Here is a 27667-nt window from a genome sequence, read left to right on the forward strand (position 1 = left end):
CAGTCCATTCTGAAGGAGATGAGCCCTGGGATTTCTTTGGAAGGAATGATGCTAAAGCTGAAACTCCAGTACTTTGGCCACCTCATGTGAAGAGTTGACTCATTGGAAAAGACTCTGATGCTGGGAGGAACTGTGGGCAGGAGTAGAAGGGGACGACAGAGGATGAGATGGCTGGATGGCATCACTGACTCGATGGACGTGAGTCTGAGTGAACTCTGGGAGTTGGTGATGGACAGGGAGGCCTGGCGTTCTGTGATTCATGGGGGCGCAAAGAGTTGGACACGACTGAGTGACTGAACTGAACTGAACTTATAATAGATATTGACATACTTTATATGCTGAATTTTTTAATAAAAACAAACACTTAATTCTAAATCACTGACCCCTTTTTAGTCAATAGTGAGATATTTTCCAGCAAGAATAGAAAAAATAATACTTCTAAAGAGCAAACAACATATAGTAAGAACAAAGTAGAAGTTAAAAATTTAAATTCACAACTCTAAAAAGTTTTGAAGAAATCAATATATGTGACACCCAAGAGCCTAAACATAACTCAAATATTAAAGTTCGAACAAGGAAGGAAGGGAATGGAATTGTGGTAAGTTTTGCCATAGGCACACAGAATATTCAAATTGGACTATAAACTTGTTTTAAAAATATAAATTAAAAAATATATACACACTGTAAAACAGAAGTAACCCCAAATTAATTACCCATTAAAACTTAACTAGGCTAACCTTTACAATAAATACTTTCGTATACAAATTAAGAATACAGTAAGTCCCCTACATACAAATGAGTTCTGTCCCAAGAGCGGGTTCGTAAGTCTAGTTTGTTCATGAGTCCAACAAAGCTAGCATAGGTACCCACTAACACAATTGGCTATAGTGTACTACACTGTAATCAGTTTATAATACTTCTCACAGAAATACTACATTAAAAAAGCACAAAAATAGAGAAAACATTTTCAATCTTAAGTACAGAATCTTGAAAAGTACAGTAGTTCCTGCCACATTACTGTTGCTTTTATGCATGCATCTGGACATCCGGGGCTTAAAATAAAAATACTGCACTACCGCGCTCTGTACGATGCATGTGTCCTCCATGGCTGTCGTGCCCGACTCCCTGTGACCCCATGGACTGTAGCCCGCCAGGCTCTTCTTTCCCTGGGATCCCTCAGGCAAGAATACTGAGCGGGTTGCCATTTCCTACCCCAGGGGATCTTGGCAACCCAGGAATCAAACCTGCGTGTCTTGCGGCTCCTGCACTGGCAGGCAGATTCTTTACCACTGAACCACCTGGGAAGCCACTTATACAGTGTGGTACAGTAAAGTGCACAAAAGCACAGCCTTTTGTAGAGGTTGTATGCAGGTGACAATGTACACCAGACACGTGAACTAACTTATGTGACTGAACATGTGAATGCATGTCCACAGCTTTGAAAAGTCCACAACTTCCGGGATCATATGTAGGGAACTTACTATATATCAACCTGCTAATTTGCACTGGAATGAGAAATCTCCTGTTCTACCCACTCTATTAAAATTTTCTTTAGCTTGTGCTCCAATGTTTACTCAGATCCTAAAACATGAACCTCACTATAATCCTCCAAACCAGTTTCTTCAAACTTGAGTTCTGCAGCAAAGTAAATGTGATTTTAAAATATTCCTGAATTTACACTAGATCAACTTCAATGATCCCTTAGTTTTGGTTTGTCATCCACTTTGGATTAAATAACAATTACAGTCAAAGCAGGGCAATCTAGGGTATTAAAGGCCATGAGGCCCTCCTGAATGTGGTTTTAGCTTCAAACCACAGCATCTGACATATTATAGCCTCAGTGTCCTTATTTTCTAAATAGTCTAAAATTAAAGAGTTCCTATTTGACCCAGTAATTATATGTACAAGTACCTTTTGTATTTTTAAGAGACTAGAGTTTTGGGTTTTGCTTAAAGTTTAATTATTAATCTATTACATATGATCAAAGAATTGGACCTATAAAATTTCTATTCTCTGAAACAGATTATAGTAATCTTGAGGATGCTTGGAAATAAGGGGCATACTTATCTTATACAGGGAAAATGCCCTATCTGTAGCTATTAATTCAACACTTATGTTCTAATACTCTATGTTCTTTTTTTAATCAACTTGATAAATATTAAGAGCTGTTGAAATCTTCCGCTGCAGATCTAATAGTGCTGACTTAAACATATTAATTCTATGTTATTTATGCATGACAGTGCATGACTACCTTATTTTACTGTGTAGGTACATTTTTATGCCATTTGAATCCTGCTTTAATATTAATAAGTTTATTTAATTATTTCTGGCTCTGCTGGGTCTCCATTGCTGTACCGGTTTTCCTCCAGTTGTGGGGACCAGGGGTTACTCTTTAGTTGCACTGATCAGGTTTCTCATTGCAGTGACTTCTTTTGTGGAGTATGGGCTCCAGGGCATGCATGCTTCAGTGGTTGTGGCTCCCGGGCTCCCGAGCACAGGCTCAATAGTTGTGGCGCTCTGGCTTAGTTGATCCACAGCATGTAGGATCTTCCCAGATCAGAGATCGAATTCATGTCTCCTGCAGTGGCAGGTGAATTCTGTACCATGAAGCCACTGCATGCCTGCTAAATCACTTCAGTCATGTCCAACTCTTTGAGACGCTATGGACCATAGCCCGCAAGGCCCCTCTGTCCACAGGGATTCTCCAGGCATGAATATTGGAGTGGGTTGCTATGCCCTCCTCCAACGGATCTTCCCCATCAGGGACTGAGCCCTTGACTCTTGTGTCTCCTGCACTGGCAGTGGGTTCTTTACCACTAGTGCCATCTGGGAAGCCTGGGGAAGCCACTACTTTACCATTCAGATCATCTCTCCCAACTTTTGTCTTCCTCATTCTCCTTCTCCTCCTCCATTTCTGCTTCCTTGCCCTCCTTCTTCTTGTTCCTTGCATATTCTGATATTTCTAGCTCTTGCATTGTTTTAGTGTGCATCATAATACTTAGTGGGACTTTGATTTTAGTTAAGACTTCATCTCCTTATTTGGGAAGTTTGGTATTATTTGTTTGTTTGCACAGCTATGATTTTTGCAATAACTTCTGAGATCTTGTTTTATGCTTTCCGTTTTAGTGTTTGCTTTGTTTTCTGACTTTTAGAGCAGCATTCATTCATTCAACAACACATACTGAACACTGTGTGCCACATGTTTTCATTGCCTTCATTTTATTTAAGTGCCTAAGCAGGTACTCATCGTTCAGGTTTCTCTATCCAAACATCACTTAACAAAACCTTCTTTAACACTAAATCTAAACTATGTTCCCTGGGAATTCCCTGGTGGTCCAGTGGTTAGGACTGGGCACTTTCACCTCTGTGGCCCAGGTTCAACCCCTGATAAGGGAACTAAAGTTTCCACAAGCTGCAAGGTCCAGCCGAAAAAAAAAATTATGTTCCTTTATTACTCATTTTCATAGCACTCTTAGTATTTCTTCAAAATATGTTTCTTGATTTGTGAGTTATAAGTTTAATGTCTACCCACATACTGAGCTCCATCCATCAGACAGCAACTTTGTCTGTCCAGGGCACACCCAGGACCCAGAGTGCTTGCCCTGTAGTAATGGTTAGTTGAAAGAGAGGGTTAATTAATTAATAATCTGTTTAGTCTTACAAATTCAAATTGTAGTCCTCTTTAAGAATACTTTGAGGGAATTCGCTGGTGGTCCAGTGCATAAGACTTGGTGCTTTCACTACAGGGGCTGGGTTCAATCCCTGACTGGGGAACTAAAATTCTGCGGGCCACGTGGTCAAATAAACAAATAAATACAAAACACTGATTCAATATTGACTGAAGGGATGGTGCACTATTTTCATTCATTTTCATGTTTATATTTTTTGCATTTTTAAGTGTTTTCTGATCATTATTGTTGATAAAGAATAAAATGATTCGATGACTCCTTCCCTATGAAAGAAAAAATTAGCGCTAATTCGTCTATTCTTCTCTCTCACCAGTGCTTACTTATTTTTATTAAAAGGGGCTTGAATCTTTTCATCCAGAGTCTCTTGATTAACTCAATAACATGGTTTAAATATAAGACATGGAGGGGCACATTACTATTGCAGATAGGATGGAAATGTTTTGATTAAGCATCAGCAATTTTATAAAAGTTATTAGTTAAATTTGGTTATAGAAATATTATAAAAATTTTTACCTGGATTTTTTAAAAGAAAATAAAAATTTCTGGGACAAACTAAGTGGTCTCCAGACACCAAACAGTTGAAGTTACCAACAAAACTGTCAAATTTTTGACAATATTACTTCTGATTCTGTTGTCTATGTACAGGATGTTAACTTTCTGAACATAATCTTTAGGTTAAGAGAAAAAAAATGTATAGGTTTTCTAGTAGAATTCAGAATTATCCATGAAACTTTTCTAATACTTACTTGTTCCCAGATAACTGTGCAGGCTAAACTCTAAAACTGTTGGCACAGGACTCATTTGTATCAGAAACTGTCACTTAAAATGTGCTGGATGACTGTATGAGTACCCGAGGGGAAAATGCTAATATGTATAAAATATTATGTTATAAAATATTTTGTTATAAAATAATGTATTAGATAATGTTATAAAATAATAATGATTCCTGTGAAACATTTTGATTGCTAACATGTCTTGAATTTAGTTACATGGGAGAGCTCATTTTTGTTTCATACAAACTTTTTCAAAATACTCTGAGCTGTCCTCCTTTCTTTTTCAGTGGCTTTTGGCCCTACCATTGGGCAGACAGCAGGTGCTCTAAAACCATCATGGTAACAAGCATTTACCTGATGACATAAGGTTACAGATATAAACAATGGTATTAATCTGTGCCAACAATAATATGCCCTAGAATGGGCCATGGAACTATTGATCAGAAACTATTTTATCTATTCTAAGTACAAAAATAAAGTTTGTTGCCGCTTGCTGTTCAGTCACTAAATTGTATCCAACTGTTTGTGACCTCATGGACTAAAGCCAAGCTCCTCTGTGCTCTACTATCTCCTATGTATGTGTGTTCGTTGCTAAGTCATGTCCAACTCTTTATGACCCCATGGGATGTAGCCCACCAGACTCCTCTGTCCATGGGATTTTCCAGGCAAGAATTCTGGAGTGGGTTGCCATTCCCTTCTCCAAGGAATCTCCCGACCCCAGGATTGAACCTGGGTCTATAGTTTGCTCAAATTCATGTCCATTGAGTCAGTGATGCTATCTAACCATCTCTTCCTCTGCCACCCCTTTTCCTTTTGGCTTCAATCTTTCCCAGCATCAGGGTCTTTTCCAGTGAGTCAGAGCTTCACATCAGGTGGCCAAAGTATTGAAGCTTCGGTTTCAGCATCAGCCCTTCCAATGAATATTCAGGATTGATTTCCTTTAGGATTGATTGGTTTGATCTCCGTGTAGTCCAAGGGACTCTCAAGAGTCCTCTCCAGCACCACAATTCGAAAGCATCAATTCTTTGGCTTACTCAGCCTTCTTTATGGTCCAACTCGCACATCCATACATAACTACTGGAAAAACCATAGCTTTGACTATATGGACCTTTGTTGGCAAAGTGATGTCTCTGTTTTTTAATACTCTGTCTAGGTTTATCATAACTTTCCTTCCAAGCAGCAAGTGTCTTTTAATTTTGTGGCTGCAGTCACTGTCTTCAGTGATTTTGGAGACCAAAAAACTAAAACTTGTTACTGCTTCCACTTTTTTCTCTTCTATTTGCTATGAAGCAATGGGACCAGATGCCATGATCTTAGTTTTCTGAATGTTGAGTTTTAAGCCAGCTTTTTCACTCTCCTCTTCCACCTTTATCAAGAGGCTCTTTAGTTTCTCTTCACTTTCTGCCATTAGAGTGGTATCATCTGCATACCTGAGTTTGTTGATATTTCTTCTGGCAATCTTGATTCCTGCTCGTGATTCAACCAGTCCAAGTATTTCACATGATGTACTCTGCACATAAGTAAACAGATGACAACATATAGCCTTGTCCTACTCCTTTCCCAAGGACCAGTCAGCTGTTCCATGTTCGGTTCTGTTGCTTCTTGACCCACATGCAGGTTTCCCAGGAGACAGGTAAGGTAGTCTGGTACTTTCATCTCTTTAAGAATTTTCCACAGTTTGTTGTGATCCACACAGTCAAAAGCTTTAGTGTAGTCAATGAAGCAGAAGTAGATGTTTTTCTGGAACTCCCTTGATTTTTCCATGATCCAACAAATGCTGGCAATTTGATCTTACATTTTCTTAAATGAGATAGTGATTTTCATAGAGGTAAAGTGGAAGTTTTAACAATATAAATGGGGGTATGGGGTAGAATTATGACAAAAATGTAGTTTCACTGTAGAAACTTGGATAAATAAAAATAAAAAATTATTTTAATTCAAGTTGTGGTTTTATTTTTTAATAGACATATATGGCAGAGAATAGGTCAATCATACAGAGTTTAAAGCAACTCAAAATTATTGCTTGCATTAGTACAGATATTGTGTTGTTATTCAGTCACTCAGTAGTGTCTGACTCTTTGCAACCCCATGGACTGCAGCATGCCATGCTTCCCTGTTCTTGACCATTTCCCAGAGCTAGCTCAAACTCATGTCATCATGTCAGTGATGCCATCCAACCAGTGTCCTCTGTTGTCTACTTCTCCTCCTGCCTTCAATCTTCCCAACATCAGGGTTTTTTCCAGTGAGTCAGCTCTTTGCATCAGGTGGCCAAAGTACTGGAGCTTCAGCTCCAGCATCAGTCCTTCCAATGAATATTCAGGACTGATTTCCTTGAGGATTGACTGGTTTGATCTCCTTTTGGTCCAAGGGGCTCTCAAGAGTCTTATCCAACATCACAGTTCAAAAGCATCAGTTCTTCGGTGCTCAGCTTTCTTTATAGTCCAACTCTCACATCCATACATGACTCTTGGAAAAAGCATAGCTTTGACTATACAGACCTTTGTTGACTAAGTAATATCTCTGTCTCTGCTTTATTTTAATATACTGTCTAGGTTTGTCATAGCTTTTCTTTCAAGGAGCAAGCATCTTTTAATTTCATGGCTGTAGTCACCATCTGCCATGATTTTGGAGCCCCCCCAAAAAAATAAAGTCTCTCACTGTTTCCATTGTTTCCCCATCTATTTGCCATGAAATGATGGGACCAGTTGTCATGATCTTAGTTTTTTGAATGTTGAGTTTCAAGCCAGCTTTTCTGTATCCTATTTCACCCTCACCAAGAGGCTTTTTAATTCCTCTTTGCTTTCTGCCTTAAGGGTGGTGTCATCTGCATATCTGAGGTTATTGATATTTCTCCCAGCAACCTTGATTCCAGCTTGTGCTTCATTTAGCCTGGCATTTCACAGGACGTACTCTCCATATAAGTTAAATGAGCATGGTGACAATATACAGCCTAGACATAGTCCTTTCCCATTAGTTACCAATTAAAACTATATGAAGAAACTGGCCCACCTATGGAGGGATATCTCAATTACTAAGTAATAAAAACAAACAAAAGACTAGCAATTCAAGAGTAAATTGAGACAAAGTTCATTATAAGAAATATGTTCTTTAAAAACTACTTTTGTGTAAACACTAAATTTAATAAATTACTAAAATTTTTCACTAGCCAAATAATTAAATAACTAATTACAACTACATTTGACTTTAGAAAAATGTTTTTGTGGTTTTACATTTTCCTGCTATTCAAGATGCCAGTCAAGCTTTTTACTCTACTTGGGCCGTGAATTTGAAAATACTCTATTGGAAACAATCTAAGTGTCCCACAGGAGGGTACTGGAAATATGCCATGATATATACAGATAATGGAGTGCCATGAAGCACTCCTGAAATAAAAAGCATTTAACCATGAGGAAATACTCCTGACATTGTTTTTAAAAGATGCAGAAACAGTATGCAATATAATCTAAATTTGTATTTGCATTTGAATGTGATTGCCACCCCCCCTTTTTTATGCTAGTCTGAATTCAGTTTTCATCTCTTGCAGTCAAAAAAGTCCTAACTAGAAACTTGTAGGTTATTAAGGAAAATTAATTTTAAGAACTTTTCTGAACAGTTTGCTTTTTTTAAAACTGATACCTTATTTTTAGAAATAGTATCACTTTATAGCTTTCAGAGTCCTTGTTAAAGCAATAGAATAAAAGAAAAACCACATATGCCTAAAATTATGTTTTCTGCCATAGACGTATGTTGAAAAAATAACATTATCATTATTTTTAGTATCTTATAAATATACATTGTATGCATCAATACTTCAGAACCTATCCTTCTCTATGATGCTCTGTAATCATGGTACTGCCATCAGTTCAGTTCAGTTGCTCAGTCGTGTCCGACTCTTTGCGACCCCATGAATCGCAGCACGCCAGGCCTCCCTGTCCATCACCAAATCCCAGAGTTCACTCAGACTCACGTCCATCGAGTCAGTGATGCCATCCAGCCATCTCATCCTCTGTTGTCCCCTTCTCCTCCTGCCCCCAATCCCTCCCAGCATCACAGTCTTTTCCAATGAGTCAACTCTTCACATGAGGTGGCCAAAGTACTGGAGTTTCAGCTTTAGCATCATTCCCTCCAAAGAAATCCCAGGGCTGATCCCCTTCAGAATGGACTGGTTGGATCTCCTTGCAGTCCAAGGGACTCTCAAGAGTCTTCTCCAGCACCACAGTTCAAAAGCATCAATTCTTCAGCGCTCAGCCTTCTTCACAGTCCAACTCTCACATCCATACATGACCACAGGAAAACACATAGCCTTGACTAGACGAACCTTTGTTGGCAAAGTAATGTCTCTGCTTTTGAATATGCTATCTAAGTTGGTCATAACTTTCCTTCCAAGGAGTAAGCGTCTTTTAATTTCATGGCTACACACCCATAAATTTGAGTAAATGATGATTATCTTAAATTTAAGAAACTGCCTTATTATAAAGTGTAATCATAAGTTTTGCAATTTATATATACCAATTACTCTTAACCAATACCAAGAAACCAAAGATATTCTGTGGGCTTATTCTCCTACCATGTTTTTTCCCCACTTTCTACAAGAAAATGCTTTCATGCCTAACTAAATCCCCTATGTGTTGTATAGAGGCAAATTTATGCACCTCCTCCCTGAACTCTAAACAGACAACAAAATAACACCTGTGAAAAGATCTTATAAGAGGAAGAAGGAAGAGACTCCTTTGCTCCTTGAACCTGCAATGCTCCACCTTCAATATCTAAACACTGGAGAGAGAAACAGCATCACTTATTTTAATATAAAACCTGTTCATAATTTTTAATGAAAAATTGTTTATAAAAATGAACTAAAAATTAAAGAATACAGAATATTAGTAATTCCCTTAAAATGAGTAACACAACTTATTTTAAGTTGCTCTTCATTTTAATTACATCACTGACCAGACCACAACAGGCCTTTTCAGCTTCTGAACATATCCTTGTGAAACACAAAGTCTTTATCAGCTTTGCCAATGATACTGTCATTACTAAGTAAAGTGTCAGTAAACTTGGGCTAATTACAGTTTAACAGAGTTCACATTCTGATCTTATAAATGCAGTTGTGTGTTGTTTTATACATATCTATGCCCATTAAGTATAATCTCCCTCTGAACTAAAAATACATCTAAAATACTCTTCAGTGTGAATAAATTATGGTCTGAGAATAAAGTGGGCATTAATAAGAACTGATTCTGAGCAAGGAGATGCATATCAATGTATAAATAATATACATGCTTGCATTATTGGTAAATGTAACACATGTATACGTAGTTTTTTGCAAACAACAAAACTTTCAAGAGAAGCAAAAATGTTGTTACTATTTTTATATCACTGAGAGCATTCTGAGAGTTTTTCAATCTAATTCATTTATAAATACTGTGCAATAAATACAAAGAAGTAAACTAAAATTCTCAAAAAAAGATTACAAAAGTATTATCATTTTATCACACCTTTATCTTTAGTGTCTATTGATCAAAGAAAGCATTTTGCTTGTGGGAGCATGAAACTGTCAACAATTCATCCTTCAAAGGTACAAGGATTTGAAAGCCTGGGAGACCTGGATTTAATTCCCAACTGAGCTTGTCACTTCTCCAGCAAGTGACTCAACCTCTGTCTCCCTTCCCTCTTGGAAAACAAGCAGGATAACTACTTCAGAAGAGAGTTATAAAGATTAAAAACCTCTAAGGAGACTATCTCTCACCACAGCAACAGTAACACAATAGCTCATGCTCAGTTCATTTTCCCCTTCCTTTCCCAAGTGATCCTTCAGAAACCATGTGCATTTTGAACTGAATTCCTAGTTGCAAACCATTCAAAGGTAAAACATAATTGATTCATATTCCAAAATCTGGAATGGATGTTTTAAAAGCCCCTAGTATCTAAGTGATTTGAAACAACCATATTTCAATAGATCAAATAAAGTTTTCTTAGAATTTGTTACACCTTATGATACAGTTAGCTTCATCTTTAAATGAATATACAAGTACTGGTTTTAAATCAAGATGCTGGTCAAACAAAAATATAATGGAACCTCTGAATTTGGGAATATAATGTAACCAAACAGCCTGCAGTACCATGAAGCCAACAAAGTAAACACTGGAAAGAGATAGTTGGCCTTGTTGACTCTGTTAAACATGTCAAAATACTGCATCTAAAAATATTTGAAAAATCTGCTTATTTTCCATCTGTTGTATTTCTCAGAGAATAAAAGTTCATTGTAAGTTCAAATATGTCATATCAGGTCATTTACAAGGTAAAAGTTCACTGGGAGTTTACTAAAGACTAAAGTAAAAAAAAGAATAAATATAACTAATTGCAGCTACATTATACTGCATTGTGAGCAAAGCATCTTTAAGCTTCATGAATAAAAATTACAAATTTTAAAAGACCGTGTGCAATGCATAATGGCAACAATGATTACAAGGAAGGTGTCTACTATAGCATCCTTGGGGCTGTTTTGACAGAAGAAGCTGTAGATCCATTTTGGTTACTCTGATATTAAAGTACAACAGCTGTCATATACTGTATTGAGTAATTTGCTTAAACTACATATTTAAGAACAGTAATATAGAGATATAGAAAAAAGAGTAAAATGTCAGAAATAGTAAATAAATATAACCTTCCTATTTACCACAAGAGATGATTTTTAATTTGCAGTTGCTAAAAATGCTATTCAAGAACATAGGAAGCCAAGAAAAATGTTTGAGTTGAAAGAAAATTCAGTTCAGTTCAGTCGCTCAGTCATGTCCGACTCTACTGTCATTGAAAAAAAATTTAAATTGAACAAACATTAGCCAATATTACTCGAATTGCTGAAGCAAAAATTGAGGTTTTATTTTGTGTAAAACCTTCACATATTTTGAGAATGTTTAGAAGAATAATTTCAAGGAAAATAATGGTGAACAGGTATATAAAATTTAGGACATAATTGCTGGCTTTCCAGATTAAAAACATTTTCTTTCTATAAAGTACTAGTATAGAGTTCAGTGAAGCATGCTAAATGGATTGAGTAAGGGTGGAACTCACTGGTTCTCATTCTTCTGTCAAATGTGTGACCCCAGCTTTACAACAGAGCTTTAAAGCTATAACTTGCTTCTTAAGTTGAAAAGCACATTCCAGCATGTCAATATTTTCTCCATGTTGTATTGTTAATTGGTTTTAACAGATCATGCCATTTATTCATTCATTCACTCAATAGCTGTTAATTTGGTATTTATCATTTACAAGATGCTATGCTAAGGATTATAAAAGACACTAATTAACCAAACAAAAGTTTTGTTTTCAGAAGGCTACAATCCAGTAGAAGAAATATGGAATAAAATGAATATATAAATAAGTAAATAATACAAGGTTGAATCATTTAGTGCCATGGGAGGGATACAGGTAAATGATTCAGAAGTGGGTAGAAGACACTGTTTCCAGGTGGCAAACTAATCTTGAAGTTAATTGCTAGCTGAATACCTGATGAAGTTATTTTTTGGTCAAATTGTAAAACACGAATTAAGAGCAAACTTAAAAAAAAAATCTTTTAACCACCTCATGTCAACTATCTTCTAATACATGCCATTGATCTCATTCCAAAAATGTCAAGCTTTTTTCCATATTTTGCTTAGAAAAAATAGTATTGTATTTGGAAACAATTACTCTTTTATTTGTTAAAAAATTGTAGAAAGAGAGAGAGAGAATTTAAAATATTTAGAACAGAATTTAGAACACTTTAAAACAAAACCCTATTAGTAGTCACTGAGCTGGAATTTCAGTAATAGAGGCCTGAGAAAAGTCACAAATGATGTCAGGTAAGAGGAAACGCTGTTGGTTGCAGATTTTGTGTACCAGCTATTCAGCCACGGAACCAAAGAAGAGTACCCCACCACACACATACACACACTGGGCCAAGGGGCTTGGATTGGATGGACTGTCCATTAGGAAAACATTCTAGTATGGGGAATCCTATATTGTGACTAGGTAAAAAAACAGGCAAACCTATGGTTCATGGGAGTCAGAAGAAAAACCTAAGGAAAAGAGACTACAGTATATCCAACAGTACTTGTGATGTATAATAATTGCCCAAAAACTATGTGTTTTGCATATTCTAGCTTTATGTTTAACATTACACCTTTTGAAATAACACAGTGATTTATTAGTGTGTAATAAGCACTGAATACAGATGATATCTGGGGTCCAAAGAGAAAGAAATCATACTGAGAGGAATGGATGAAGATTTGGTGTAGAGATTCAGATACTGTTTTTCAAAAAGTTTGGAAATGCTCTCTGTGTCCGTCTGATGTGAGAGTGATGAGAATCCCAGGTGATATTCAAGGATTAGAAGTTGAAGTGAGACTGCAGGAGCTGTGGTGGCTAAGGAGAACTGCACATCATGCGATTCCTGTCCAGTGGGATTTCTCTGGTCCCTAGTGAGCCTCAGCCTACAGCACAGCTCATTCCATTGGTGATCCACTGCGTTTCCCCTCCCTCCGCTTACTGCTTATTATAAACCCAGGCAGGGGAGACTTGGGCCTCAGCTTTCAAGGAGCCTTTAATTTATAAAGTTAACCTTTTTTTCACTAAGAAATATGAAACAATTAAAAATGATAAATAAACAGTAGAAATCCAGGGTAATTTAGAGATATAGCTTGTAACCTTAGTTTGGCTCTACAATGGTCATTTAGTAATGCTAAATATTAAACACAATCATTTTTAATACTAAGGAAAAGACTTGTCTTTGATTCTGGGAGAAAAGAACATTTCACTGAGGTAGGCCATAATTTGAACGTGAAAATTAACGGTATGAAAAGGCAAAAAGATAGGACACTGAAAGATGAACTCCCCAGGTTGGTAGGTGCCCAACCTACCACTGGAGAGCAGTGGAGAAATAACTCCATAAAGAATGAAGAGAGGGAGCCAAAGCAAAAACAACATCCAGTTGTGGATGTGACTGGTGATAGAAGCAAGGTCCGATGCTGTAAAGAGCATAGGAACCTGGAATGTTAGGTCCATGAATCAAGGCAAATTGGAAGTGGTCAAACAGGAGATGGCAAGAGTGAACATCGACATTTTAGGAATCAGTGAATCAAAATGAACTGGAATGGGTGAATTTAACTCAGATGACCATCATATCTACTCCCGTGGGCAAGAATCCCTTAGAAGAAATGAAGTAGTCATCATAGTCAACAAAAGAGTCTGAAATGCAGTACTTGGATGCAATCTCAAAAATGACATAATGATCTCTGTTTGCTTCCAAGGCAAACCATTCAATATCACATGCTGAGGAAGCTGAGGTTCAAAGGTTCTGTTAAGACCATAAGACCTTCTAGAACTAACACAGCAAAAAAGATGTCTTTTTCATTATAGGGGACTGGAATGCAAAAGTAGGAAGTCAAGAAACACCTGGAATAACAGGCAAATTTGGCCTTGGAGTACAGAATGAAGCAGGGCAAAGGCTAATAGAGTATTGCCAAGAGAACACACTGGTCATAGCAAACACCTTCTTCCAACACACAAGAGAAGACTCTATACATGGACATTACCAGATGGCCAACACCAAAATCAGACTGATCACATTCTTTGCAACCAAAGACGGAGAAGCTCCATACAGTCAGCAAAAACAAGACTGGGAGCTGACTGTGGCTCAGATCATGAACTCCTTATTGCCAAATTCAGACTGAAACTGAAGAGAGTAGGGAAAACCACTAGACCATTCAGGTATGACCTAAATCAAATCCCTTACAATTATACAGTGAAAGTGGGAAATAGATTTAAAGGACTAGATCTGATAGACAAGAGTGCCTGATGAACTATGGATGGAGGTTCATGTCATTGTACAGGAGACAGAGATCAAGACCATCCCCAAGAAATATAAATGCAAAAAAGCAAACTGGCTCTCTGAGGAGGCCTTACAAATACCTGAGAAAAGAAGAGAAGTGAATAACAAAGGAGAAAAGGAAAGATATACCCATTTGAATGCAGAGTTCCAAAGAATAACAAGGAGAGATAAGAAAGCCTTCCTCAGTGATCGGTGCAAAGAAATAGAGGAAAACAATAGAATGGGAAAGACTAGAGATCTCTTCAAAAAAAATTAGAGATACCAAGGGAACATTTCATGCAAAGATGGGCTCGATAAAGGACAGAAGTGGGATGGACCTAACAGAAGCAGAAGAGATTAAGAAGACGTGGCAAGAATACACAGAAGAACTGTACAAAAAAGATCTTGATGAACCAGATAATCATGATGGTGTGATCACTCACCTAGAGCCAGACATCCTGGAATGTGAAGTCAAGTGGGCCTTAGAAAGCATCACTACGAACAAATGTAGTAGAGGTGATGGAATTCCAGTTGAGCCATTTCAAATCCTGAAAGATGATGCTGTGAAAGTGCTGCACTCAATATTACAGCAAGTTTGGAAAACTCAGCAGTGGTCACAGGACTGGAAGAGATCAGTTTTCATTCCAATCCCAAAGAAAGGCAATGCCAAAGAATGTTCAAACTACTGCACAATTGCACTCATCTCACATACTAGTAAAGTAATCCTCAAAATTCTCCAAGCCAGGCTTCAACAGTACATGAATCATGAACTTCCAGATGTTCAAGCTGGTTTTAGAAAAGGCAGAGGAACCAGAGATCAAACTGCCAACATCTGCTGGATCATCAAAAAAGCAAGAGAGTTCCAGGAAAGCATCTATTCCTGCTTTATTGACTACGCCAAAGTCTTTGACTGTGTGGATCACAAAAAACTGTGGAAAATTCTTAAAGAGATGGGAATACCAGACCACCTGATCTGCCTCTTGAGAAAGCTGTATGCAGGTCAGGAAGCAACACTTAGAACTGGACATGGAACAACAGACTGGTTCCAAATTGGGAAAGAAGTACTTCAAGGCTGTATATTGTCACCCTGCTTATTTAACTTATATGCAGACTACATCATGAGAAACTCTGGGCTAGATGAAGCACAGGCTGGAACTAAGATTTCTGGAAGAAATATCAATAACCTCAGATATGCAGACGACACCACATTATGGCAGAAAGTGAAGAACTAAAGAGTCTCTTGATGAAAGTGAAAGAGGAGAGTGGAAAAGTTGGCTTAAAGCTCAACATTCAGAAAACTAAGATCATGGCATCTGGTCCCATCACTTCATGGCAAATAGATGGGGAAACAATGGAAACAGTGACAGACTTTATTTTTTCGGCTCCAGAATCACTGCAGATGGTGACTGCAGCCATGAAATTAAAAGACGCTTACTCCTTGGAAGGAAAGTTATGATCAACGTAGACAGCTATTAAAAAGCAGAGACATATCTTTGCCAACAAAGTCTGTCTAGTCAAGGCTATGGCTTTTCCAGTAGTCATGTATGGATGTGAGAGTTGGACTATAAAGAAAGCTGAGCACAGAAGAATTGATGCTTTTGAACTGTGGTGTTAGAGCAGACTTTTTAAAGTCCCTTGGACTGCAAGGAGATCCAACCAGTCCATCCTAAAGGAGATCAGTTCTGAGTGTTCATTGGAAGGATGTTGAAGCTAAAACTCCAGTACTTTGGCCACCTCATGCGAACAGCTGACTCACTGGAAAGACCCTGATGCTGGGAGGGATTGGGGGCAGGAGGAGAAGGGGATGACAGAGGATGAGATGGTTGGAAGGCATCAGTGACATGATGGACACAAGTTTGGGTGAACTCCAGGTGTTGGTGATGGACAGGGAGGTCTGTCATGCTGCAGTCCATGGCATCGCAAGGAGTTGGACATGACTGAATGACTGAACTGAACTGAACTGAACTGAATTGAGGCCATAATATAACTTTAACGGTCAAAGTGACTGGATCATAGATAAAAAAAATAATGAAAGCTGATGCATTTTTTTCAATATTTCTAAAATGTTGTGAAGGACAATAAAACAAGATATTTCTATGACAAAACAAACCAACTTCTTAGATGGAAAACATTATTAAAAAAATGTTGGTTCTAACAAATTTATACACTGCAAAGAAATCCAACTGGAATCACCTTCTTTCAATAAAAGAATCTTTTTATTTATTTTATTTGTTTATTTTATTTATTTATTTCCAGTTTCACGCGGAAGTATCAAGGACAGAAAACAGCAAAACACTTCTTAAGAGGTCAGGGAGTGAAGAAGGACTTGGCTCATCACCAATATCTGAATGTTTGCATATGCATTTAAATCCACATATGATTATCTGAGGATTAATAAAAGTATGAAGTATGAAAAATATGAAAGAATGTATGCAAGGTCGGTAGCATGATTACATGGGCGGAAGTGATACTGAGAGTGAGAGAGAGGATTGATGGGAAAAGGGAGACAAGCAAATCATTTTAAAAAGCTGCATTAAAGTAAGCAGGTAGGATATGATCACGTTTACTCACTTATGACAAATATTGTGTGTGTGTGTCTATTTAAACCTATCTATCTCAATGTAACACTTTTAACTGTTAGAGAAAAACACACAATTCCGAGACAGAAAGGATGATGAGAGAATGACTGAGCAACTGCTGGACATAGAGGGCAGAAGTGTGGGGCTGGGGCAGACCACAGTCTGGGCTGTCTTCCTTAACCACTTGATCTCTTCCTCTTGGGCACTCTGTGGTGACAGCATCCCATCTTAAACTGCACTTTCTTCCTCCCACTGCCTCTGAATTTAATCTGTACTCTCCCCATGACTCATCCTTGCCCTCCCTGGGTTTGCTGACACTCTGTGCCCTCCAAGCCACACATCCCTCCCAAGGCTTTGCCACTGTCTCACTGAGTGTCACAGAAATCTCCAAGTCTTTTCCTACATTCTGACAACCTACTTTCAAGTGCTGATAGAGGATCATTCTGAGAGACAGAGTGCAGGGCTGCAGACCATTTCCCAGGGCGCGGGACCCCTCACATCTTCACAGTTTCCTACCAGCCTGGCATCATGAGACAGTCAAGGAGGAAGAGAAAAAAGGAGTGAGCAGCACCTGCCTGGCTCTAGACACGCCTCGGAGGAAGAGTGGAGACGAGAGAGTGCAGAGCCACTGTCTAGACTGAGCGGGTTTTGGAAGGTCCTCTAGAGACCCCCACTTGACACTGAAGGCAAAAGCCTATGTACTGTAAGCTTCACACTGGTGAGCTGGCTCATGTCCTAGAGGCTTCTCAGAGGCTTCTTAGAGTCAGCACTAAGAGCCTTCTGGTACTAATAACAAAGCCCTGGATGGAATAGGGTGTTAGAAAAAGTAATTGACTAGTGTAAGCTGGTATTTCAACGTTCCACTCTATTTAGTGTATTTAGTCCTTAAAGAGAGAGACTCTCTTTCTAGATTATGTGCTGTATTAGTTTCCTAAGGTCATCACAACAAAGTGAAAAGTGCAATTGTCAGGCGCGTCTAACTCTTTGCCACCCCTTGGACCTCATAGAGCCCACCAGGCTCCTCTGTGCAGAGCTTCTCCAGGCAAGAACACTGGAGCAGCCATTCCCTTCTCCAGGAGATCTTCCTGACCCAGGGATCAAACCCAGGCCTCCTGTTTTGCAGGTAGATTCTTCACCATCTGAGCCACCAGGAAAGCCCTAACAAGGTACTCCCCCAAATTGGCTGACTGAAAGAAACATTTATTTTCTCAGTTCTGGAGGCTAGAAGTTTGAAATCAAGTCCACAGGCAGAGTCTGCGGTCTCTGAAGGCTCTAGAGGACAGTCCTTTCTTGCCCTTTCCTGTTTTCTGCTGGTTGCTGGCAATCTGGTGTTCCCTGGTTTGTAGGCACATACTTCCAATCCTGTCCTCACATGGTGCTTTCCCTGTGTGGCTTCACATTGTCCTCTGTGTAGGCGTCTTTATGCCCAGATTTATCCATTTTTATAAGAACAAAAGTCCTATTGCATTAAGGCCCACTCAAATGATCCCATTTTGATTTCATTACTTCTGTAAAGCCTTTATGTGGGTTTCCCCAGTAGCTCAGTGGTAAAGAATCCATCTGCAATGCAGGAGATAAAGAGACACAAGTTCGATCACTGTGTTGGGAAGATTCCCTGGAGGAGGAAATGGCAACCCACTCCAGTAATCTTGCCTGAAGAATCCCATGGACAGAGGAGCCTGGTGGCCTACAGTCCATGGGTTCGCAAAGAATTGGACACAACTTAGCAACTGAACAACAACAGAAAAGCCCCTGTGTACTAATAAGATCACATTCTAAGGTCCTGGGATTAGAACTTCAACATTCTCTTTAGAGGATACAATTCTACCCTAAGACATGCAAAGTTCATCTTACTAATGAAGACCAAAATAACAAGAATATGAAAACATTATATATTATCGAGAGAAGTGTGATTTTTAAGATGCAAAATAGGATGTTCCTGAAACTTAGCTCTGGATCCTAATAAGATAATTGTGGCTAGGACATAAAATTTGTTTGTATTTCACAGTAAAAATAAAAGCAATACACAATACAAATTTAAAAAGAGCAAATAAAAATGAGCAATAATTAAATATGGTTTAACAAACAGATAATAAAATTTCTAAAATGTAGATGCTATAATGCCACCCCAAAACCTTTATAATATATGGATTGCTTCCTACCAGTCTGGTACCAATTGCCAATCTGTGAATATTTCACCAGTAATCTATTCAATGAGATGGCCTGCAAGATTGCAAAGCAAACAAAAATTAACATTAATATGATAAGCAAAACTTTCAATACTTGTCCAAATATAAAATAAGTAAGTAAGTGTTAATTACTCAGTCGTGTCCGACTCTTTGTGACCCTCTGGCTGTAACCTGCCAGACTCCTCTGTGCATGGAATTCTCCAGGCAAGAATACTGGAGTGGGTTGCCATTTCCTCCACCAGGGGACCTTCCTGACCCAGGGATTGAAACCAGGTCTCCTGCATTACAGGCAGATTCTTTACCATCTCTTGTTGTTTAGTTGCTCAGTCATGTCTGACTCTTTGCAACCCCATGGACTGTGGCATGTCAGGCTTCCTGTCCTTCACCAACTTCCAGAGCTTGCTCAAACTCATGTCCACTGAGTCAGTGATGGCATCCAACCATCTCATCCTCTGGCATCCCCTTCTTCTCTTGCCTTCAATCATTCCCAGCATCAGGGTCTTTCCTATGAGTCAGTTCTTCGCATCAGGTGGCCAAAATATTGGAGCTTCAGCTTCAGCGCCAGTCCTTCCAATGAATATTCAGGATTGATTTCCTTTAGGATTGACTGGTTTGATCTCTCTTTCCAGTCCAAGGGATTCTCAAGACTCCTTTCCAACACAGTTCAAAACATTCATTTTTCAGTTCTCAGCCTTAATTATGGTCAAACTCCCACATCTATATGTGACTACTGAAAAAACCATAGCTTTGACTATACAAATCTTTGCTGGAAAAGTAACATCTCTGCTTTTTAATACACTGTCTAGGTTTATCATAGACATAGTTATCTCTTCCAAGGAGCAAGCATCTTAATTTCATGGCTGCAGTCACCATCTGCAGTGATTTTTGGAGCCCCAAAAAATAAAGTTTCTCACTGGTTCCATTGTTTTCCCATCTATTTGCCATGAAGTGATGGGACCAGATGCCATGATCTTAGAATTTTGAATGTTGAGTTTTAAGCCAGCTTTTTCACTCTCCTCTTTCACCTTCATCAAGAGGCTTTTTAGTTCCTCTTCACTTTCTGCCATAAGGGTGGTGTTATCTGCATATGTGAAGTTATTGATATTCCTTCCCACAATCTTGCTTCTAGCTTGTGCTTCATCCAGTCCAGCATTTTGCATGATGTACTCTTGTATACAAGTTAAATAAGCAGGGTGACAACATACCGCCTTGATGTACTCCTTTCCCAATTTGGAACAAGTTTCATGTCCAGTTCTAACTGTTGCTTCTTAACCTGGATACAGGCTTCTCAGGTATTCCCAACTCTTTAAGAATTTTCCAGTTTGTTGTGACCCACACAAAGATTTTAGCATAGTCAATGAAGCAGAAGTACGTTTTTCTGGAATTCTCTTCCTTTTTCTGTGATCCAGCAGATGTTGGCAATTTGATCTCTGGCTCCTCTGCCTTTTCTAAAACCAGCTTGAACATCTGGAGTTCTCAGTCCACATGGTGTTGAAGCCTAGCTTGGAGAATTTTGAGCATTACTTTGCTAGTGTTGAGATGAGTGCAATTGTGTGACGGTCTGAACTTTCTTGGGAATTACCTTTCTTCGGTAATGGAATGGAAATGAAAACTGGAACACTGGAAATGAAAACTTTCTTTGGAACTGAAATGAAAACTGACCTTTTTGACTCCTGTTTTCCACTGCTGAGTTTTCCAAATTTGCCAGCATAATGAGTGCAGCACTTTCACAGCATCGTCTTTTAGAACTTGAAATTCCATCACCTCCACTAGCTTTGTTTGTAGTGATGCTTTCTAAGGCCCACTTATCTTCACATTCCAGGATGTCTGGCTCTAGGTGAGTGATCACACCATCATAATTATCTGGGTCGTGAAAATCTTTTTTGTATAGTTCTTCTATGTATTCTTGCCACCTCTTCTTAATCTCTTCTGCTTTTGTTAGGTCCATACTAATTCTGTCCTTTATTCTGCCCATCTTTGCATGAAATGTTCCCTTGGTATCTTGAATTTTCTTGAAGAGATGTCTAGTCTTTCCTTCTATTGTTTTCCTCTATTTCTTTGCATTGTTCACTTAGGAAGGCTTTCTTATCTCTCCTTGCTATTCTTTGGAACTCTGTATTCAGATGGGTATATCTTTCCTTTTCTCCTTTACCTTTCACTTCTCTTCTTGTCTCAGCTATTTGTAAGGTCTCCTCAGACAACCCGTTTTGCCATTTTGCATTCTTGGATAGTTTTGATCACCATTTGATTACCATCTGAGCCACCAATAATTGGGCAAATATAAAATAATAGGTTATAAATAAAGTTGATTTTTGAAGTTATCACCATAAAAGTGGGAAAGGTGCCATTTTCTTTGGTTTGTTTTGATAAAGCAAGTTAAAATGTAGAAAGGCTATCTTGAAATAGTAGAAAATCCACTGGTCTAAGAACCACAGGAACTGGGGCCAAGTGGCAGACTAAGCAAAACGAGGCTAATGCCTTTCTGGTATAGATGTAAGAATGAACTGAGAAAACATATGTGAAAACACTATTAACACTGCAAAATGCTTCAATGTGTAAATTATTATCATACTTGAAGTGTGATATTTTCATTATATTATAGAGTAGGAGAGACAACTTATAGAATATTTCTATCCTATTTGATATATTAATGGACTAAAACTTAGCAACAATTCATTGTTAAAATTCACTCTCCAAAAATCTGGAAGATCTGAAGCTTTTATTTAAGAGTTGAGAGCTTTAATCAACATAGAATCAACAATACATAAAATATACTGAGTTTTATCTTTTTGGCCTGTGTGAATCCAGGCTCCATCACTCATCACTTAACTGTCCATAAGTTTGGGAAAGTTATAGAACTCTGTTATATATCAATTTCCTCATCTTTCACATGGGTATAACAATATCTACCTAATAAATAAATTCTAGGAATAAAAATTTTGTGATGCACCAATGGGCTTCCTTGGTTGTTCAGATGGTAAAGAATCTGCCTGCAATGCAAGAGACCCAGGTTCTATCCCTCGGTCAGGAAGACCCCCTGGAGAAGGGAATGGCAACCCACTACAGTGTTCTTGTCTGTAGAGTCCCCATGGACACAGGAGCCTGCTGGGCTACAGTCCTTGGGGTCACAAAGAGTCAGACATGACTGAGCAACCAACACTTTCACTGTCAATAGAATACACTCAAGAAATGATGGCGACTTTGTTTCATAAAATTTCTTGAATCTTTAAGACGTTTTTTAGCCTTAAAATTGTGAACTATGTTCAGTTAAGGATGTATTTAGCATAACCTACAAGACACATATATTTTAATTTTTGTAAAGCTTAAGGAAAAATTACTGTTATATAATTAAGAGAAAATTGATACTAATATTATTATTAGTTTTACCTTCCAGCTTCTAATAAGTCAAAGTCATTGCTTTTCCAACCAAACTGTGAAAAAAAACATAAAGGTATTATTTTATTTATAATTCTTCCATTACATATAGAATCTTTACATAGCATGTGTTCAAGATGAAGTAATTTATTCCCTACTTGATCTAAAGTACAATTTAAGGTTACTATTATAGATTCAAAGTTATATGGAGAAACTAACAAAATCTTTTGATAAAAACTTGAAATAGAAATTTCATTCTGGACAAGATAGAATACACTGGACCAAATTTATATTAGTGCCTGAAACAACTAAAAAACTAGACAAAATATATGAAACAATAGTGTTCAAGATAGTAGACATCAGGCAACAAAGAATGGAGATGAAAAACAAAATAGATGGGCTGATAATTGCATTTCTAGGCCATGTGCTAGGAAGGGGAACTAAGATCGAGGGCAGGCAGGTTCCTTGAGTCCCTGGAACTGAGAATCCAGGGAGGGCTAGGTGATGAGTTCCCAGGGGAGATTACCATGGAGGAGAAAGCTGTACAAATAGACAACTCCAGAGAGCTGCACAGAGTCTCTCTTGAGAATCTGGCAGAGAATCAGCAGCACTTCTCTGGGAGTAGTACTTATTCTCACTATCCAGACTGAAAAAAAATCCCATAATTTATAGAAAAACTGGCTGGGTGCTCAGAAGGGCCTTGCCTCAATAGTGGGAAATAAGCAGTTTTAGACTAAATGCTACTCTGGTCCCATCTCATAAATATCAAAAGAAAGATCAAAAAAGATCAAATAATTTCAAAGTAATTTGTCATATTCTGGGACAAAGTTAAAAAATATTTATAGGAATATGAACATATCGAGCAACAAACAATATAAAATTCACAAAGTCTGATGTCTAATCTAAAATTATCCAGCATGTAAAAAAGCAGGAAAATTGACTCATATTGAGAGGGAAATATTTTATCCATTGAAACAGATGTATATCAGACACAGATGTTAAAAATAACAAAGAACATTCCTATGATCATATTCCATGTGTTGAAAAAACCACAAAACAGATCCCAAACCAAAACACAAAAGATTATCCTAATTTGAACTTTTAAAGAAGAAAACTACAAGACTGACATAGAAAAATAGTGATTTTAATAACAGCAAATTAGACATTGCAGAAGAGAAGATTAGTTAACTTGAAGTATAGCAAGAGAAACTATCCAAAAGTTTGATGGAGAGATAAAAGAATTTTTAAAAATGAAGAGAGAAACAGTCAGCTGTCAGAAAAGTTTAAGTGACATAATATATGTGTAATTGGTCCCAGAGAAGGGAGAGGAACATAAAAAAAAATTTGAAGAAATAAAGGCTAAATATTTTCAAGTTTGATGAAAACTATAAATTCACAGATACAAGAAGATCAAACACCAAACACGAGAAACATGAAGAAAAGCTACATCCTGATAAAACTGCTTAATATCAGGGATAAAGAAAGACTCTTGAAAGCAAACACAAAAGCAAGACATCTTCCATGTAGAGATACAATGACAAGAATGACAGCAGATTTCTCATCAGAAGCAATGCTGAGAATGCAGTAGGCATTTACTTTAAAGCATTGAAAAAAGAACTGTCAGCCTAGAATTCTATACTCAAGGAAAATATCTTTTGAAAACAAGAAAGACTTTTCTAGACATAAAAAAGCTGAAAGAATTTACCACCAGCAGACCTGTAGTATAATACTCTAAATATCAAAGTCCTTCAGGCAGAAGGAATGATACTAGATGGAAATGTTAATCCTTGCAAAAGACTGAAAAGCCTCAAAAATGTTAATTACTTGGATAACTATATAGGATTTCTTATCTATTCTTTATAGTATGTAAAGCATTTTAGGAACTTTCTTGGCAGTCCAGTGATTAGGACTTCACCTACCAAAGCAGGTGGTACAGGTTCCGTCCCTGGTTGGGAAGCTAAGATTCCACAGGACTCATGGCCGAAAAAACCACAAAAAGACATAAACAACTGAAGCATTATTCTAACAAGTTCAATAAAGAATTTTAAAATGGTCTACATTAAAACAAAATCTTAAAATAAAATAAAGCATTTTAAAAGATACTGTATTACAATGTCAATAAAATATGAATAACAATGAATAAGAACATAATATTAAATAATAACAATGAATTGCTGAGTTTACAACATACACAGAAGTAAAATGTATGAAGAGTACAAAAAAATAGAAGAGGCGAAATAGAAGTATATGATTGTAAAATTTTTATACTACATGTAACATCACTTGAAAGTAGATTGCTACAGTAAAGATGCATAGAAGAACATTGGAGCCAACACCAAAATAACAACTTTATACTGATATAATAAAATTTTAAAGCATCATTTTACAATGATAAAGAGGTCATTCATCAGAAGGAAATAATAATTATATAAATATAATTGTCATTAACAGTTTAATGGCACCCCACTCCAGTACTTTTGCCTGGAAAATCCCATGGACGGAGGAGCCTGGTAGGCTGCAGTCCATGGGGTCGCTAAGAGTCGGACACGACTGAGCGACTTCACTTTCACTCTTCACTTTCATGCATTGGAGAAGGAAATGGCAACCCACTCCAGTGTTCTTGCCTGGAGAATCCCAGGGACGGGGGAGCCTGGTGGGCTGCCGTCTATGGGGTCGCACAGAGTCGGACACGACTGAAGCGACTTAGCAGCAGCAGCACAGCAGTAATTGTGAAGAAGTGGAGCGAAGGCCCCTAGGTGCACTTAGAGCGTTCAGAGAAGGGAAGAAGCAGGGGCAAACCATAGAGTATACTATGTGAAAGTTTCCCATTACCAAGATTTTATTGGTGCAAGAGAGACAAAAATGGACCACTGAGGATTTCTAATTTAAGAAAATATAAAAAGTGAAATTTCAGTTAGACAAAAGTCAGAATATAAAACCAACTCTGAAAATTGGTTATTTCACCCTCTTACACCCATATATTTATGTGCTTAGACATGCAAACACACATAAATACATACTATGTTCAGTAATATGATTTTTGTGTTTTTTTTTTAAATTATCTGTCAGGCTCTGTAGTTAGGAAAACATATATAATACTTGGGCTTTTAAATAAAAATCCTGCTTTGTCTTTTTTTTAATGTAGACTAATTTTTTTAAATGTCAAACTAAACCTAAGTTTTATTTAAATGTCAAACTAAACCTGCTGCTGCTGCTGCTAAGTCGTTTCTTCTTCTAGGAACTCTTAATTCTAGAAGAGGAAGAGTTGGGGCTTATAATTCTATCCACATATTTCTTTTTGTTAATTTTCTGTCTCTTTTCCTTGACCTGCACTCCAGATTTGTTTTTGATCCATTTTCCAATTCATTAATCTATTAATTGAATCTAATCTGCTGTTTAATCTATCTGTTGAATTTTTATCAATATTTATGCTTAAGTAATAGAAGTTCACTTGCCTTCTATTAAAATCCATCTAGACCGTCTTTGAACACTTCTTGTTCTTTGCTCAAGTTTTATTCCAAGCTTCCCATAGCACTCTTTCCTTAGTACCATCTGTGCTTATATGGGTGTGCGTTCAGTCATGTCTGACTCTGCGACTCCATGGACTGTAGCCCGCTAGGCTCCTCTGTCTATGGAATTTTCCAGGTAAGAATACTGGAGTTGATTGCTATTTCCTACTCCAGGGGATCTTCCTGACCCAGGGATCAGATTCTCATCTCTTGTGTCTCCTGCATTGGCAGGAGGATTCTTTACCACTGAGCCATCTGGGAAGGCCATCAGTACTTGACTCCTAGTAAGTGCAAAAGATGTAAATCCTACTTGTGAAATGCAAATATGTTTTGTGAGTCTTTGGATATTTGTAATATTGGTACTAGCTGACAGGAACCCACAGAAAACCAGCTGACTCATTTGTCTGAGTGTAAGCAGAACAGATCTGATAACTGCTACTGCTGCTGCTGCTAAGTCGCTTCAGTTGTGTGTGCCTGCCAATGCAGGAGCTGCGGGACATGCAGGTTCAATTCCTGGGTTGGGAAGATCCCCTGGAAGAGGAACTGGCAACCCAATCCAGTATTCTTGCCTGGAGAATCCCATGGACAGAGGGGCCTGGCCAGCTACAGTCCATGGTATTGCAGAGTCAGACATGACTGAAATGACTGAGCACACATATGTTCTATACTATATGCATGTGTCTGTTTTATATTATATCTATATCATCCTGTATAACACCAGGTCCCATAGTCGTGACTTAGGATGGAGCAGTCCCAGCTTTAACCTTTGATGGTGGAGCTGCTTTTGGATTTTCTAAACAATCTTCTAGAGAGTTGAAGCTCCAATACTTTGGATACTAAATGTGAAAAGCTGAGTCTTTGGAAAAGATGCTGATGATGGGAAAGACTGAAGGCAAAAGGAGAAGAGGGCAGCAGAGGATGAGATGGTTAGATAGCATCTCTGACTTAGTGGACATGAGTTTGAGCAAACTGTGGGAGATAGTGAAAGACAGGGAAGCCTGGCATGCTGCAGTCCATGGGGTAGCAAAGAGTGGAACCTAACAGTGACTGAACAATTTTTTAAAAGGGGATATAGCTCCCCCTGGTGGAAAATAATAAGATTAAAAAGAAACCCTCTTAACTAGTGTATTCTATAATGCACCAACAATAAAACTAATGGGTATGTAATAACCACATCCAGACTATTAATTATTTAAAGCTCTTCATCTTATAACAATAAATAACAACATGTTGTAGGGATTTATCCTTCTCAAGCAGAGATACATTTTCAGTACTTAAAAAAGAAATATTCAATAATGCCACCTCCAAACCTAACGGCAAAATTTCCGTTAGCCTAATAAATCACAGTATTATGCTAATGGGAGCACAGCCCTAGATCTGGCTCAAATATGATTGGCATCTTCTATGGAGCCCAAATTCACAGGGCTTCACCCTTACTCCAGAAAATCATCTTAGTAAGATTCTCCCTGAGCCACAGAGACCCAGGGTGAGAGAGAGCAAACAACCACAGTTCTAATCCTCTGACTCGAAATCAATCCAAGAGTACTGGGAGTTAACAGTGGCCACATTTTTAAACATTCTTTCCTCTAACAGCAACTTCCCTCTATCCTCATAACCACATTGATGTGGCTAATAAAGCCCAAAGGCTCACTGAGTTATTTACTTTTAGTGATTATATCAGTCAGTTTTATTTATTTTATATATAT

At 37.9% G+C, this 27667-nt stretch overlaps 1 protein-coding gene across 4 annotated transcripts in view; it reads right to left on the reverse strand.

The window, feature by feature from the left end:
- Window positions 1-27667, reverse strand: part of LRAT (lecithin retinol acyltransferase (phosphatidylcholine--retinol O-acyltransferase)) — a 151921-nt gene that overhangs the window by 111518 nt on the left and 12736 nt on the right. The window contains exons 3-4 of one of the 4 annotated variants that reach the window (XR_825331.1): window positions 22465-22508; window positions 19051-19111 (exon numbers count right to left, since the gene is read on the reverse strand). The exons of 1 other annotated variant lie outside the window; for it this stretch is intronic. The gene's annotated coding sequence lies outside the window, so the exon portion shown is untranslated. Of the gene's footprint in view, window positions 1-19050; window positions 19208-22464; window positions 22509-27667 lie in introns of those variants that run through there. 2 more of the 4 variants (XR_825332.1, XR_825333.1) reach the window with 2 other exon arrangements.

This window comes from Bison bison, unplaced genomic scaffold (assembly GCF_000754665.1).
Source record: "Bison bison bison isolate TAMUID 2011002044 unplaced genomic scaffold, Bison_UMD1.0 scf7180017864146, whole genome shotgun sequence".
Classification (NCBI taxonomy): domain Eukaryota; kingdom Metazoa; phylum Chordata; class Mammalia; order Artiodactyla; family Bovidae; genus Bison; species Bison bison.